The 17,432-nt window shown below is 37.6% G+C and overlaps 1 protein-coding gene across 2 annotated transcripts in view; it reads right to left on the bottom strand.

Annotated features, from left to right (window-relative positions):
• LOC124145820 (solute carrier family 45 member 3-like) overlaps window positions 1–17,432 on the bottom strand; it is a 53,852-nt gene that overhangs the window by 16,648 nt on the left and 19,772 nt on the right. Inside the window, exon 1 of one of the 2 annotated variants that reach the window (XM_048386123.1) lies at window positions 1,062–1,168. The exons of the other annotated variant lie outside the window; for it this stretch is intronic. The gene's annotated coding sequence lies outside the window, so the exon portion shown is untranslated. Of the gene's footprint in view, window positions 1–1,061; window positions 1,169–17,432 lie in introns of those variants that run through there. 2 annotated transcript variants of the gene reach the window in all.

Below are 17,432 nucleotides of genomic sequence, written 5' to 3'. Positions count from 1 at the left end.
TCCTGATGGGGAGTGGACGATGGACGTGGACAAACAACAAGTCCTGATGGGGAAGGGGCGGTGGATGTAGACAAACAACAAGTCCTGATGGGGAGTGGAGGATGGATGTGGACAATGGATGGGGACAAACAACAAGTCCTGATGGGGAGTGGGCGGTGGATGTAGACAAACAACAAGTCCTGATGGGGAGTGGAGGATGGATGTGGACAATGGATGGGGACAAACAACAAGTCCTGATGGGGAGTGGACGATGGATGTAGACAAACAACAAGTCCTGATGGGGAGTGGAGGATGGATGTGGACAATGGATGGGGACAAACAACAAGTCCTGATGGGGAGTGGAGGATGGATGTGGACAATGGATGGGGACAAACAACAAGTCCTGATTGGGAGTGGACGATGGATGTGGACAATGGATGGGGACAAACAACAAGTCCTGATGGGGAGTGGACGATGGATGTGGACAAACAACAAGTCCTGATGGGGAGTGGAGGATGGATGTGGACAATGGATGTGGACAAACAACAAGTCCTGATGGGGAGTGGAGGATGGATGTAGACAAACAACAAGTCCTGATGGGGAGTGGACGATGGATGTAGACAAACAACCAGTCCAGATGGGGAGTGGACGGTGGATGTAGACAAACAACAAGTCCTGATGGGGAGTGGACGGTGGATGTAGACAAACAACAAGTCCTGATGGGGAGTGGGCGGTGGATGTAGACAAACAACAAGTCCTGATGGGGAGTGGGCGGTGGATGTAGACAAACAACAAGTCCTGATGGGGAGTGGGCGGTGGATGTAGACAAACAACAAGTCCTGATGGGGAGTGGACGATGGATGGGGACAAACAACAAGTCCTGATGGGGAGTGGACGATGGATGTAGACAAACAACCAGTCCAGATACCATGCTCAAGTGAATGTGGAAACACCTGTTTATGTTTTACACTGCTGTAAACTATGTTATCGTGACAAATCAGAATTACAATGTTAAGTATTAGAATGATGTTAAGCAGCCTTCACTATCTCAACATAACAAAGAGTTGAAATAGAGTACATACAGAGACTGTTGATGGAGTTCCCTGCAATCCAGTACATACACACAAACGTCTTCACCACGGCACTGTTAGCACTGACAGACACTGTCTGATTCACCGAGACATAGCGTGGCAAACATAACACTCACACTGCACGTCAATAATCAATCCTATGGCAGTGTAACAGCTTTGTCCACCAAATCAATAATGTATACTTGTCAATATTTGTTTTCTTAATACTTAATCGAAACAAACTAAAATAGTTTTGATTAAATCATAAAAGCAGCTCATTATCCCATTTCCCAAAGATACGGAAATGTAGTGATAGGTCACAATGCTAATAACTAGCACCTTTGGTGAGGTGAGGTGAGGTGAAATGGGGTTTAACGTCGCGTCCAAGATTATCTCACTTATATAGCAACGTGCATGCACGTGTATGTGTGCATGTGTGTGTGTGTGGCTGCTTGTACTAGTCCGGACTGATGCCGACATGACATGATGACCTAAAAAATTAAGTTTTTATTCTGTCTAACGTTTGGAAAATAAATTTACTGAAATGGTTCATAATTTACCATCAATCTGTTTGCCGATAAAACAATTCATTATTAATATTTCTGAGATATGATTATTAAAATCAATTTGAACAAATTTAACAATTTAAACAGGTTCTTAATATGAAATGCATTTTACCCTCAATAATGAAATTCAGGTAAGTTCAAGAAAATTTACAAATTTTATGTTCACTTTGGTCTTAACATCTGCATGTTGAAAATGTCAAGATAGAAAAATATACACATTGTCATATAAAACAATCAGGTATTACTGTGCGAAATATTGGTTCAAATAAGAAGCACTGACCATTTGAAATCACCCATCCTCTATACAGTGCCTAATGCTAAAATTAATCCAGCAGATAAGGCTGAGAAGTGTGAAAACAATTCAGCAGGCTAAAGGTTAAGTGAGACGTGACACATGTTACATACAATTTCACTGCTTTAATTTTTATACTATCCAATCAACTGTTAATCCACACTTGTGTTTTTCAGTAAACAATGAGGAAGGTGGAATCACAAAAGTCGGGAAAAGACTATGAAACATAAAAAAATCACACAAAATTGCAGCAAATTATGTATCACGATACATATCATACCATAAACAACGTATCGCAATATGTATCATATCCAGGGTTAGAAATTTGCACTTGTCCTGTAGTCCTTGCCAAACTGCCCAATAGTTAAGGTATCATAAGGACTAGTAGAAATATGCCATTTTTAAGTGTTTTGCTATTTGTTATCATTATAAGGACTAGTGGACTAAAAATGTTAGTTTCTACCGCTGCATATCGGGAGATAGTCATGTCATGACATCCCTACAAATTATGTATTCTGTACCCCATGTACCATGTAATTGTATAATTCAAGCATTCCTAAATTTTCATACAGTCTCTACTTTGTAAACATATAAATTGTATTATTAATATGTTTGTTATGTTTTTACACACCGCACAAATATAGAGAATGGATGCAAAAAAAATGTATACTGTGTCCCAAGCGACACACAATAATATTCATGGTACTGTCAAGTAATTATCGAAATGTACAGTACACTACACCATTTCATTACTTTACACGACCCTCAACATTAATGATAGGGGGTTCCCTGGACCCAGACTTTTGTAAATCAAGGTAAAACCTTGTATCCGTGAATCTTCATCTATTGTCCAGATACGTATAACTTGATGGATGTAATATCAGGGACATTTATTATTGAAAGTGCCATGCGCATTCTATACATGCAAAGAGTAATTGTAACCGGTTTGGATATATTTAGTACATTCTATTTCACATTGGCTTAGGTTGTACATGTTATGTCATTGTTTCAGGCTGAGGTTCGCATTACAAACCCATACTGCTCAATAAACATTTGCGTAAGTCAATCATAAGATTGTTTACCAATGCCAAGAGCCAACCAAACAGCCTGATTGACGTGTCAGAAACTGCAACAAAGGTCCTAACAGCAACACTTTATTCCCTGTGCTATATCATAAGCATGTAATGAAAGTCTTGTGCATTTTGCTGGAGCTTTCAACTCATATATACTCATACCTTCTAAGGAGTATATGACATTTTGTAAAGCCACTCAACTTTTATAATTTAAAAAATATGATGAAATCATGGTTGCCACTTGCCTGTCAGTCAGGTGAGCTAAACATTACCACTCTCATTATGTCAATTTAATTAAGGATTGAAGTTGTATTTGTTGACGTTCATCAGCTGATGAAAACAGTGCCTCATGTGAGCAAGTTCCATGATGCACGAAACAATCCATTAAACATAAAACTTTAATTATTTAAAGCAAACTATAACGACGCGGAGACTCTTGACGTCATCTGTCCCAAACATTCCATTTGGGGTGACATCCCTTGGTTTTACAAACGGCAGAAAATGGCGGCTATGGCAATGTCATTCACTTGAAATACAAGTTACAACCAGTAAAGTTAGCGAAATCCAGACCCGGCTGATGCTGAAAATGGAATGATATTAACGTTCTGTGAACTGTGGGTGTGTTTGAGTCATACTACGGTTGCTGATGACGGGGATTTCCTGAAGCAATACATGACAGTGTGGAGCTCAGTGATTTCCCTGGTAAGTCGACCATTCTCTGTTATAGCTTCAAATGAACGTTTCACTTCGGTGACCCGACATATACATGATCTGTCTGGCTTCAAAGCCTGCATCATTCATAGCCTGAATTGATGTCGTCAGTTTTCCCTAATGATGTTTAATGTTATTTTAAGACTTTGAGGAATTCCCCTAAAGTAGTTCCGTATGTCTCCGCTTGATTGACAACATTATCATGTGACAATGCTGACGTTCTTTGGGAAATGAACGACAGTCAGCTTGGTAGTGTTCACCTAGGCGAGGTCACCCGCTACTCTCAATATTTCTCTATGTCAATTCCTTATCTTCGACCTGGCCCGACTAGTGCTGTGTATGACCCGGAACATCAATTATATGTTGATTAATGACTTGCAATCAATGATGTACAGACACCATACATTATACAAGGTTACAGCAGCTGGTCACTGGTCTTCATTAACATGTTTATAATGCAAATTTCTGATGTGTAAAAACAAAAACCCAATTTTCTGACTGTATTTCCCATTTCTCAAACATGTTGTCCTGTAAGAATTTCTTTTTGACTATGCAGTTCTTTTGAGTGAGTGATTATGCTATCAACAGCACCAGCTCTAATACACCAGCAGCTTAATCTAATCTACGAACGATTTGTCAATGTGTTTGGAAAGTGCGGCCACCTAGCATCAGACAGTGAGTGAGTGTGCATGGTTAAATGTCGCCATTAGCAACATTGCAGCAATATCATGGGAAGGGACACAAGAAATAGGCTTCTGTCACTGCATCCATCTGGAGAATTGAACCTGGGCTTCTGTCATGACAAGCGAACGCTTACCACGAGGCTACCCTGATGCCAACTACTATAAAATCATAAACACCACAGTTGTTCGGTGCCAGACAAATCAAACAGGGATGTCAGGTGATACGTATACTGATGAATTCTTCTGAAACTTCAATCATACGAAGGTTACATTTTCTGTTTGACATTTTTGGGGTCCATATTAACCTATTTCGCCCCGACTGCCCGATTTATCGGGCAGCATAAACCGTGGCCCAGAACCCGGCTGCCCGAATAATCGGGCGGCTACTGTCCAAGCCCCACACACGGCTGCCCGATAAATCGGGCGGCGCGAGCGTGTTTACAAAATCGCTCTTTCTACTTCCTTTCTCGTGTGTAATCTCGTTCTAAATATGGAAACGAGATCTACGCGTATTGACACGTCATTCGATGGAATTTCCCCGTCTTTTTGGCGCGAAAATCGCGGATATGTCACCTGTTTTCGCGACAGGTATTTTTCTCGCTTGAATCGTAAATCAAGCGTAATGGCAGCCAACTACGATTCGGATAGCGATCAGATGATTAACAACGACTCTATCGGGAATAATAATGTGTTTGAATTGAATAATTTACGCGGAGGGGAGAGGGAATTTCGCGAATATTTTGGTGAAGATTTTGACGGTTTTGACGGTTTTGACGGGGTGTCCCCCCCCCGCCAACTTTCAAGAATGGGAGTGGCAGAGGGACACAAACAGTGGAGACATGAGGGATTTTGCAGAGACGACCGGACTCAAGAATATATATTGACGCGGTGAGTGAAGAGTCGTGCTATTGATTTTTTCCAACTGTTTTACAATGATTCTGTGTTTGAACAGATTATCAGTGCGACGAATGAGAATGCAGCCTACACGTGAACGAGCGATCACAACAACAACAAAGGTGAGTGGCATGACGTATCTGTTTCTTTTTTTTAAAATTTATTTTTCTGATCGCAATCAGAATTGTTGTTTGCCGGTTTGTCGTATGTCCTTATATTTCGCTCAATTTGAATAAAATTTATTTCCATATTCATGTTTGTTTTCTTGTTTTTTACATCTTAATTTAAATTTTAGTAACTGTAATCATTATTTATTTATTAATTGATTTAATAAAGTACTAATTTAATTTATTATGCAATTGTAAATAGCAGTGTATTGTAAATATGTTATCACAACTTGTATATTTGCAGAACTTGAATTTACGATCTTTCCGTCCTTTTACAATCTTTCCCTCTTCAGATCAATCTGTGATATCTTCCCTGTGATGTCATTCTTATGGTAGCTGTGGTTCAATGTTCAGGTAATGTGATAAATTACTTTTTAAAAACTTAAATACTTAATTTTTGTTTCAAATCCTGAAAAAGAACAAAATAAATCAAATATTTGTGTTTTTACCTGTGTTAACGAGTTTACCTGCGTTAACAAGTTTACCTGTGTTAACGAGTTTACCTAAGAGGCTGTAAGTATATCATAAGTAATATGTGACATCAGTATAGAAAACAAAGTCAGTACCAAGAGTTGTAAACTTGTTTATTTGTTTACAGATGTGCATGAAGAGAATTTACCTGTAACACCTGGGATTACCTGTGCCGTCCAAGATGACAAGACCACTGTGTTATGTTTACCTTGTATCTGTGATTTATTTTTGTGATTTTTAATACAATTTGAGCCAAAATTCATTGTCTGTTTTCATTTTTTCAGTGTTTTCAAGTTTTATTTCACTTGTAAACACCTGTAATTAGAAAATAACAAAGGTTAGAGACAATAACAACAAAGAATATTAAAGTATACTTAATCCTCTTTACAATGGTATATGATCAATGTATATTAAAAGCAAGTTTCTGGTAGAAAAAGTGCATCAAAAATGATAGTGTGATTTTCCAATAATACTGCCAGGGAGGCCAGTGTGCAGGCCTTGTCAGTGTCAGGGACTGCAGGGTTTCAAGGGACATAACTCTGGGGAAGCCAGTGATGAAAGAGTTAACAGGGTGACTGGAACACCATCAACACTCTACCCAGGCATGTGGATCTGCCTGTAGAACATGCTGGTTTATCCTGACAGTTATCTAAATGCTCCAAACTTTAATCCATCCATCCTTTTTATAGGTTGTTACAAGTATAGGTTAGACCATAACTGACAAAGCTACTTAAACCATGGCCAACATCCAATGAAGGAATCCTAGCACCTATCATGTTTTAACAATATTGTTTTGGATAAAAAGACTTTCAAGAGCTCTATGCTTAACTGTGGGAACACTGTGAATCGCCCTGCATGATGCAAGATTTGTTTGTTTGTTTCTTTGTTGTTTAAGGCTGCACTCAGCAATATTCCAGCTATATGACAGCGATCTGCAAAATAATAGAGTCTGGACCAGACAATCCAGTGATCCACATCATGAGCATCGATCCACGCAATTGGGATCGATGACAAAAGTATATAAATAAAAGTTATATTTCAGTTTTACTGTGAAATCCTCAGAAATGTGAACTATGGTACAAATGTAGAAGAAAAACATAACGTAGAGTTAGCTTACCAGGAAATTTAACAGTGGAAAATTGAATTTGGAACGAAACAAACAGTGTGAGGTTTTAAATTTTTGAAAAGGCAACTTTAGCTCACTTGAAATAAGCCATTGTTCACACTCAATCGGTTACCTACACAACACAGTAAGTTTCACACTCACATATCAATATCATGGGATAATATTTATACTAAGTTATCTTATAATAATTAGATCTACATCAAGTGCTTTTATGAGTTATCATGATGTAATATTTATACATCATTTCATATAATTGTAGTTTAGCAAGTAATAATTATCATTAGGTAAAATGCATATATAAAATATCAGTAGTTTCAGTTAAAGCTTTTTTCAGATGGTTGCTAGCCTAAGGTAATGGGAGCGCGTCTTCTAGACATGCTATTCAATAAGACAAGAGTTACGTCTACATAGTTTAATTGATTTGAAGCTTTTAGATAAATGCTAGCCTAAGGTATCAAGATCCTATCTCCCAGACAAAGGATATTTATTTAAGTATATCTGTCATCGCCTACCGGGGTATATTAGAATAACATTACTTCAATTAAGACTCATTAAGGATTAGCCCCCATACAAGCTCGTCTATAGTGCATTAAGGATTAGCCCCCATACAAGCTCGTCTATAGGGCATTAAGGATTAGCCCCCACACAAGCTCATCTATAGTGACACCCTAATCTCTTTCAAAGCATCCAGTAAATATGTCAACAAGATTAGTGCCAGTCCAACAGGATAAACAGGATTTAGTATTCCCCTCTGTCTAGCCATCCATTTAGCTTAGGACACAACCAATCGTGTATCAACCAATCGCATTCCATTTTATTGTTTAAATTTTTGTTAAATACATACTGTAGGCAGGTTTTAGGCAGAGAAGGGGTTTGACTCTCTTACCAAGCAGACCTCTCTCCCACAGCCCAGAGTGTGTACCGACTCTCTGTGGCACCCTCAGTTATACTCTAAGATATTGTAAATTGTTAATTGTTCTTGTAAATAAAATTGTGATTAGTCTCCTGTGACTCTGGCTCTTTGCTGACTAATTCCCCAAGAAAACCAGCACGTCATTTGGAAGGTATTGTTCACCCAGAACAGTTCCATGATATCAACCTGACAACCTGGTACTCCCAGATGTTCCAGAGTGGAGGAATGCATTGACCTGTCTGTCTATATAAGCATGCTTGAATGGCTGCACAGGCAAGCCTATACAGTAAACTCACCTACCTCCTGTGTGGAAATCTCACATACTATCTGTCTGCGCCCATGAACAGAGTACTAAAACTTTACAAACTTTACAACCTTTCCCATAATCCTAAAGTTTGTGTTAAAGTGACCTGCGCCATGGAGCCTCATGGGTCAGTATATCCGCTGGGGAGGAAGTGTACTTTGTAACCTGCCTATCTGGCATAGGAGCATAATGTAATATTATATCAAACTCCCCTAAAACTGCATTCTTCTCTCATAAACATTAGTGTGTGGAAATCCTATTTCCGTCTCAGGGCAAGAGTCCATGCTCTGCATGCAAAAGATCTTTACAGCACTTAACATTATTTACACACACACAAGTGGCAAACCTTACATTTTATAAGGCAGAATCAACTAGACAATCCATCTCACCTGAAGAAAAGTTTGCAAAGATTGATCTGTTTCTCAATATGAAGGAATAAGTAAAATGGATAATGGTTGCTCGTGTAAGAAACTAGATATGGTTGAGATAATCACGATACTTAGAAATATTTATAAATAATGCCAATCATTCTGTTGCTGATACAACAAGACCATGATGACAACTTTACTTCTCCGTTATTTTATTGATACAAATCTGCTGACTATGAAGGAAATAATTATACTGGTTTACATGTTAAGATACAAAGACAAATACACTGACTGAAAAATGATCCATGGCACTATTGTGCATACAGAATAATTTGACATAACAACAACAACAAAGTACAGAGAGTAAATATAATACACATTAAACTCATTTACTAAACAAGGTTCAACAATATACAAATAATTACTCTTGACGAGGTTAATATACGAAAAACAAGGACCCGAGGACCTGACCCCTGAGGTGGTCTGCCCAGAGCGAGGTTGCAGGCTCAGATCCAGTCAGATGGTTGAAGGTGTCAGGTCTGTGGGTCTTTATTTTCGCATATTTACCTTACTAGAGTAATCTTTTCTTCTGTTATACCGAAATTCACCTTTAAGTTTAAGTCTTTAAACCGTCCTCTGTTTCATTACAGTAACTTAGCTGCAAACCATGAAACGTTGATACCAGATGCCATCTTGTTTTCTAGCAGACGTCATTATTCATCACGGGCCAGCCTAAAACACTGCTTGCAGGTCACAGGGATATACTTGTCAGTTGCTGCCATGTTGTGTGATCTTATATAGCAAATAAAAAATTCATAGTAAAGCTTAATTAATCAGTCATGACTCGATCAACCATAAGGTATTCGGGCAATGGCAACAGATTTTACATACCTTAACAAACATTAACTTTGTCAGTCTGTCGTGATGAAGGGCACGGTTATGAAGCATGCATTACAGATACATCAAGTTGGCTCAAAATACTCACTTTTATTCATTGCTTTTATGAAAATAATGCTATGAATTACCTACAGACAACATGTCGCTACATGTCACCTGGAGGACATGAATTTATGGATAGGGCTTTTTAAGAGGGCTTTTGATCAAACAGAACAAATGGCCCTTGTCTGGGGTAATTATTGAATTCTGAGCATACAGTGACCTTATGTGTGGTGACATAAACACTCCTGTTGTGTCACTCAAGTTGTTTTCCACACACCAACTAAATGTAAGGGTTTCACAAGATGGTGGACAAAAAACAAGGTGCTTTAATGACGTACACACCCTGAGCAAGTTTTTAATGTCCTAGTTTGTAAGTGATGTGTAAATGTTTTGACGTGAGCTCTTGAATCATGTATCAGGCACTCGACAGATAAAATTCTGTAAACTTTTATTTGATTTATTGTTTGTCACCACAGTCAACACTATTCCAGCTCTATGACAGCCGCCTGTCACTAACTGAGGTGGGGCCTGACAAACCTGTGAATGAAATTGTGACACAAAATCAAACAGATCACCGAGCAAGACTACATTATTCATTTAAGATGACACTCAGGGATTGACTTAGGCCTCGATTCTGAGATATTATCACATTATTCTCATAGATATCGCATCAACATTTATTCCTATGTCACTGCATGGAGCTTTGAATCAGCTGACAATGGTGGAGTGCACAACATTTTTTTATATCCCTGATTGGGAAAACGAGTGTTTGTTTTTACAACATAATCACTTTGGTAGCGCATGAAAATCTACAACACCAAGTCATTAAACATATTTATGTCACTTAAATCCAAGTAGAAATAAAGGATGTACATGTATGTACGTCCGTGCAGAAATCAAGAGAAAAAAAGACAATCATGGATAAAGTTTTCAAACACAAGCTAACTTTAACTTTGGAGTGACAACAAAACAAAAACTAAATGAATATACCTCGAACTTTTGATCCATAATAATACACAAATTTCAGATCACAAACAAACGTATTTTAGATAAGATTCGCCTAGCCTTTAGATAAGACGGCACTGATGGAAGAGTTTTCATGAATGTACCCTTGTGCAAGAAAGGCCACCGTGCGCGAATTACGAATTTTGAACTATTTCTAGTGGCCAAACAGCAAGCTGGATTTAGAGTTTTTAGAATATGCTACGATACGTTTGCTTCCAGATTTGACCATAAAAATTGAAAACTGTGACTCAATAATTCAAATGTAACTCATAAACATCATGAATGTCAACAGTCTTTTCAACTTCTGGTTACTTGTAAATATTTTCTGGCTGCTGTACATGGCAAATTTGCCGCCTTCTGCAGAAATAAATGACTTAATTGCTGCTTATGAAACAAAAGGGTGAACCTGGAGCAATAGTCATTCTATAATGAACTGTCACTTCTAATTAACTGAAAAGTCCATATTGATCAGATTTATTTTGCTACGGTCAGAGACGAGGTCACTGATAAGGTACACACTACAGACGAAACTAAGACAGCAAAATTGACGAAAGGACTGGAATGTAAATAATATATTTTTTGCCAACAAACTGTAACACCATTACAACAGTTGCTATTTTATGTCATAACATATATTAAACTACCATCTAAACACATTTTGTCGAGGACCTAGTCATTTGAAAACTGAAGATTGTTGTCTCCTGCATGCCAATGAAATGAACAGCTGATGGTGGTAAACATGCCTCTTTAACAATCTCGGCGAAGTGGTTCATATTGGGAAAGGTAGGTCACTCTAATTTCAAACGAGAGCTATCTCCGTTGTTTTCGTATTTGCGAGAAATGGCGTCAGTCACGCTGTACGTTCTTGGTCCAGCTAATAAATGCCCAGCTTATCCCTAAGGTAAAACGTATTCTTAATTAAATGTTTGAATGCATTATATATTTATGTTTCCATCCGTACATCGTCTTAGATTGGTTTAGTGCTGATAATCATTTTCGAAAATGTGGGGCCACATTTGTATATCGCCTAGCTTCGTTAGGTTGTTTAATTAGTTCTGATAATCAATTCCTAAATGTGGGCAGACGTTCTTACGTCGTATTGATTGCAACAGGAAGGACCACATTTATCAATCGTGAAATTCTACTTAAATATTGATAATCATTTTCTCAAATGTGGGCCCACATTGTTCCCCGTCATATATGGTGATCGAAACAAGTGGGCCCACATTTGTATATCGCCTAGTAGGTAGACGTTCTTCCGTCATAGTGATTGCAACAGGAGGGACCACATTTATAAATCGCTAAGCTTCTTTAGCCTGGCTTACTTATAACCATTTTCTAAAATGTGGGCCCACATTGTTCCCGTCTTATAGTGATCGAAACAGGTGGGCCAACATTTGTAAATCACTGGGCTTCATTGGGTTGACTGAGTCATTTAGACTAGTGGGCCCACATTTGTAAATCACTGGGCTTCATTGGGTTGACTGAGTCATTTAGGCTAGTGGGCCCACATTTGTAAATCACTGGGCTTCATTGGGTTGACTGAGTCATTTAGGCTAGTGGGCCCACATTTGTAAATCACTGGGCTTCATTGGGTTGACTGAGTCATTTAGGCTATTGGGCTCACGTTTGTCATTATTTGTCATTTTGTAATATTGATGGAAAATATCTTTATAAATGCACACAAAGTCTTTGAAGTTTGAATAACGTCATCATAGCTGACCACACTAGTTTTGCAAAAATAGTTGATCTCGGACATGACAGTCATGATACAAGCCTCAAACTTTTCCGAGAACTTGTTCTATAAAAGGAATAACTCATGAATATTAATGACCCCACGATCTAGTTTGGCGATGTTCGTAGAAGTGAGATCTGCTGTATTGTCATCGCATTTGTACATTCTAATCCAATTATAAGTCATAATACTTATTTCAAATAGACAAAATAGCAGTTCGTAATGCAGGTTTGTTTACGTAGTACATATTCTCAACAACAAGTGTGTTTAGTTTCGAATGTGGGCCCACCTCAAACTTTCGATTAGGCAAACGGAGTTAGCTCCCTTCTTGAACCACTGATAATGCGGTTTTGCCACAATCTCTAATTGTCATCACGACATGAACATCTACCATGAACAGAAATACATAAATATTAATGTAATTTCTCCTAAAGTAGACCATGGACAGAAATATAAATACTAATGTAAGTTTTTGATAATACTAATGTTAATATTTTTAAATATTCACAGTGGAATAATTAGTGTCCAAAAATAGGATATCTGATATATCTATATAATCCAGCAACATTTATTGCAAAATAGTTTGACTGAAAAGACTGAAAATCAAATACAGTTTCCACTGTGTGAAGACGAAATATCTCTGAAAATTAGCAAATTCTCATCACACACCAAAAAGGATCATTGCTTTGGGACCAACGGGGATTTTCTCTCAAAGGCAAATATTTCCAGGATACTCCCTGGACACTCTGTGACAATCAGTAATTGCGTGGGACCAATCCAATCCAGAATGCACCAGATGCTTGAAGAAGGAAAATATCTTACAAACACAACAGGTAATATTTTCAAATTCTGGAATGAGTACCATATTTGCCATAATAAGCATCCTGGGAACTTGACAAAACTGACAAATGAGGGTGCTATACACAAGTTGAATTAGATTTCAGAGATTGAGTAGCAGTGAACAAACTTAGTTTAAATACTGATGAAACTAAACATTTTGATAACAGCAATTACATATCCTTCTTCATGTACATGTTCTGTAAAAAAACGGTTATATAAACAAGACAATATGGACTCTCACGTAAAATTGCAGTCCTACAATGTGCTTATTAAAAATACCTAAAGATTGGTGTGGAAATTGGTCAGGAGGCATTTAATACAGCATATATGGTATGTGACATTTAATCAAGACAACAACACAACTGGAATATAGATACACACTGCAACATCGAATAACTCTGTTGAATCACAAGCGAGCTGTCTTTAAAAGGGAAGCAACTCGACACAACAAATTGCAGCTCAGACCACTTGACAAGCCGCTGCCCCTGACCCCCACTGTTGAGAGGTGAAATCAGGTGATACAGTACATCTACGTAATACAGTCACACTTCAATAAGAAAAACAATAACACCCACATACCCACCATATTCTAAACGTCCCATAATGTTCCCATCAGAAGCATTTATCACGAACCATGCTCACTTTACCACATCAGCCGACAGTTTATCCAAATACAAAATAACTTTGAAACAGAAAAAAACCTGGCGCGGATCACTTCTGGATTGGGAAAATGGTTGGTCAATGCAGTACAACTTTGAAGTAGAAAGTCCTATGCCTCTAGGTAATAATACAGTTAGAAGCACTTCCAATATAACAATATCACTTCTGGTTTGGGAAAACACATTGCCAATGTAGTACAATATGAAACAGAGAGTCCCATGCCTCTAGCTACCCAACTCCAAACTATCACTGCGTGGCCTTGACCATTTATGAAATCTCATCACACGCGAAACATTATTTTTACCAAACTATGGTTGTGTAACAAATATGAACTCTCCTTCAACAATAAACAGGTCATTTTCTTCATTAATGACCTTGAAAATGACCATGACATTTGACACCCTCATGATATGACATATGATATGTGTTAAGTTAGTTACTTCGAGTTCATCATCACTGACAGCAAAACAATCTGATCAATGTTTCATAATTTGCCACCTTCATGACACATCATATGATATGTGTTAAGTTAGTTACTTCGAGTTCATCATCACTGACAGCAAAACAATCTGATCAATGTTTCATAATTTGCCACCTTCATGACACATCATATGATATGTGTTAAGTTAGTTACTTCGAGTTCATCATCACTGACAGCAAAACAATCTGATCCATGTTTCACAATTTGACCTCAAGTGACCTTGATGGAGGTAATCCAAAAGTCGATGAGATCTTGACACCCACTAAAGAGATCATCTATACTAATTGTCATTTATATTAATATTCAAAGTTATTTTGTATACAACACTGAGTGACTTTGCCAATCTAGGTCATTCACTCAAATACAAGAACATTACTTTTTTGTGCTGTTACCAATATGCAGCTTCCATAATAAACTGCGAGTGCTTTCTGAATTAACTATTTACAGGTCATTTTATGACCTCAAAACTGAACTTGACATTTGACCCCACTATAACAAAACTTGTTATCATAGCTCATTGTAGGAATGATGAGATCTGATTGGTTCGTGTGATCTTGATGAAATATGATGTATCCAACCTAGGAGGGAAATAAATTTCTGAGTGGGAGAATTTATAGAGAATCTCACCCTCGTGTCTTTTGATATCAAATATATCAACACGAGTTGATAAAAGTGGTTGATATATTTGATATCAAAAGACACGAGGGTGAGATTTTATTTATCATCCAACATCATTCTTCCAACTTTTTCAGTTTGTAGACAGAAATAAGCAGTGTCTTAAGTGTAAAAAATACTGCTAACAGCTTCAATAGCAGGGCCATTAGTGATGTCATTTGATTGTGATGTCATGGTAACCAATGACATCACAATGGTCTCCAAAGGATTGTGATGCAATTTTATTGCAGCGATATCTACTATTGGAGAAAACACTTTCCCTCGGTTTTGGTAGACAGAGCATGCCCTGGGGGTCGGGAAAAAAAATATTCCCGACCCCCAGGGCATGCTCTGTCTACCAAAACCGAGGGAAAGTGTTTTTCCATGCTTATAAACTGAAAAAAGATTTGTATGTTTCGAACATACTTTCCATGAACCTTAGGAAACGGGCGTAAAATATCTGTTGCTGGCATACTGATCTTGAAAAGGACATTCTAAAAACCAGTGAAGCTTATCAACACCTCTGTAGCCTCGTGGTACACTCACTGGGCTACAGATATGAAGGTTGCGAGTTCGATCCTCGGGAATATAAAGAAAACATTTGTCATTTGATTTTACCTTTCATTACATGTTACAATCTTATATAAAATCCCTGGGATATTATATAAAATCCCAGGGACATTACAACGTCCCTGTTTATGAGATTTAACCCGACTGGAAAGTAAAACCTCACAATAGGTGTTAATGCCTATAGAAAGAAGTCTCTTACTTAATAGCGATCCCAATGAATAGGTTTATAAAGTGTATATCTCACCCAAGCATATCTCCTGTGGGAGCCAGTTTTGGATGATAAATCCCTTATACAGCTCTTTCAAGCAAAAAACTGCCTGTTTTTTCTGAGTCACGTGACATAGCACAAGTTCACTGCAGCTAAATAAGACTGCTGTTTTCTATCAATTTTTAATTTGTTTTAATTCATTTACAATGGCACATTAAAACATGTCGGTAAGATAATTTTGTTGTAGCAATATTACGAGGAGTACATGTGGTTTTATGCAACAACTTTTAGTATTGAGTTAATTGTTTAGAGTCAATCATAAGTGATTAGAAAATGCTAAGTTTTCTCATCTACATTTCATAATTCGATCTCCATTGACCTTGATCTTATACTGAGGTCATCCAAAGGTTGATAAGTTCATCATCATGTATATCGAGTTTCATCGAATTCCACTCATAAATACTAAGTATAATCTTTTCTTACGCCTAGTCTATAACGAGAGTCCTTGACCTTCCAGGTCATTCATTCATATATGTCAGAAAAAATCCTGCTGATATATACATGAAGGGGGCTTTTTAATAATCTTCACAAGAATCCTTGGGGTGATATTGGCGAATATCTTCACATGGCAGTGCTGTACACTGTTGCTTTGCACTGTTACATATACAGGTAGGTGCAGCTGGGGATACAAACCCTCGCTTTATGGATGGAGAGAGGTTGAAAGGAGCATTCAATGTGAATAACGTACCTGGTCATGCAAGGACAGTATCACATTAGTTCCAAATCACATACCTTATCATATATATCACAATAAACATGATCAAGGTAGTCGTAGGTACAATCTATCTCTTGTTATATTATGATGATTTTCCATTTGACTTTTCAAATGATTGACGAACCTGTGGTCATGTTAGAGAGGTTTATGGTACTCAACTATTTTTACTTGTCATTCTTTTGGCTTTGCAGGCATTTTACTTCCACCCCACATCTCAAGTTGTTATTTATGATCATTTTCCGTAAACTGCAATTAATTTGTAGAAGTGGAACAACGTTGAAAGCCACGACACAGTACATATCTTGACACACTGGTCATAACAGGATCCATATCTCAATAAGCCAGAACAACCGTGATAACAATGCAATGACCATGAACTTAATGTATTTCAGAAAAGTGAAAAACTTACGAGAGTGTCTTCCTTGCTAACTGTTCATTACATATAGTAACAGAGATGCCAAAGTGATCCCAGTGTTTCTGTTCGCCGGTATATGCCGGATTGGGCTGTTTATAAATAGCTAAGACTTGTAAACGTTTAGTGTGACGGTCCCTGTGTTCGGTAGAAATAATGTTTGAAAGATTCAACTTCAACTGCGTCTCTGTCTGCAACGTGGTGTTAAAACTTTCTTCACTCAACTCTAAAATCAGTCTGTGTATCTAATACACAGAAAGGAAATACCAGTTTTCTTAAAATAAACTTGACTTGACTTGTTTCAATTAATTCAGATTGCATTTTTTATCTTTGTTATCTAAACACAATACAGCTATAAAAATCAAGTAACAGATTTGATAGATATTTTCCGATGAGTACAGAATCACATCCACACTCATGCGCAGTGATGACATAGCATTAAACATTTGCCACTGGCTAATTTGCATATCACAATGGCGTGACTGAATTTTTCGCTTTTTTGTAAATAAAAACACTTAAACAGAATAGATTGGCCT

Source organism: Haliotis rufescens, unplaced genomic scaffold, assembly GCF_023055435.1.
Source record: "Haliotis rufescens isolate VD_foot unplaced genomic scaffold, xgHalRufe1.0.p SCAF_6, whole genome shotgun sequence".
Taxonomy (NCBI): domain Eukaryota; kingdom Metazoa; phylum Mollusca; class Gastropoda; order Lepetellida; family Haliotidae; genus Haliotis; species Haliotis rufescens.
The sequence above is the reverse complement of the archived record's forward strand: the minus strand, read 5'-3'. Positions and strand labels throughout refer to the sequence as shown.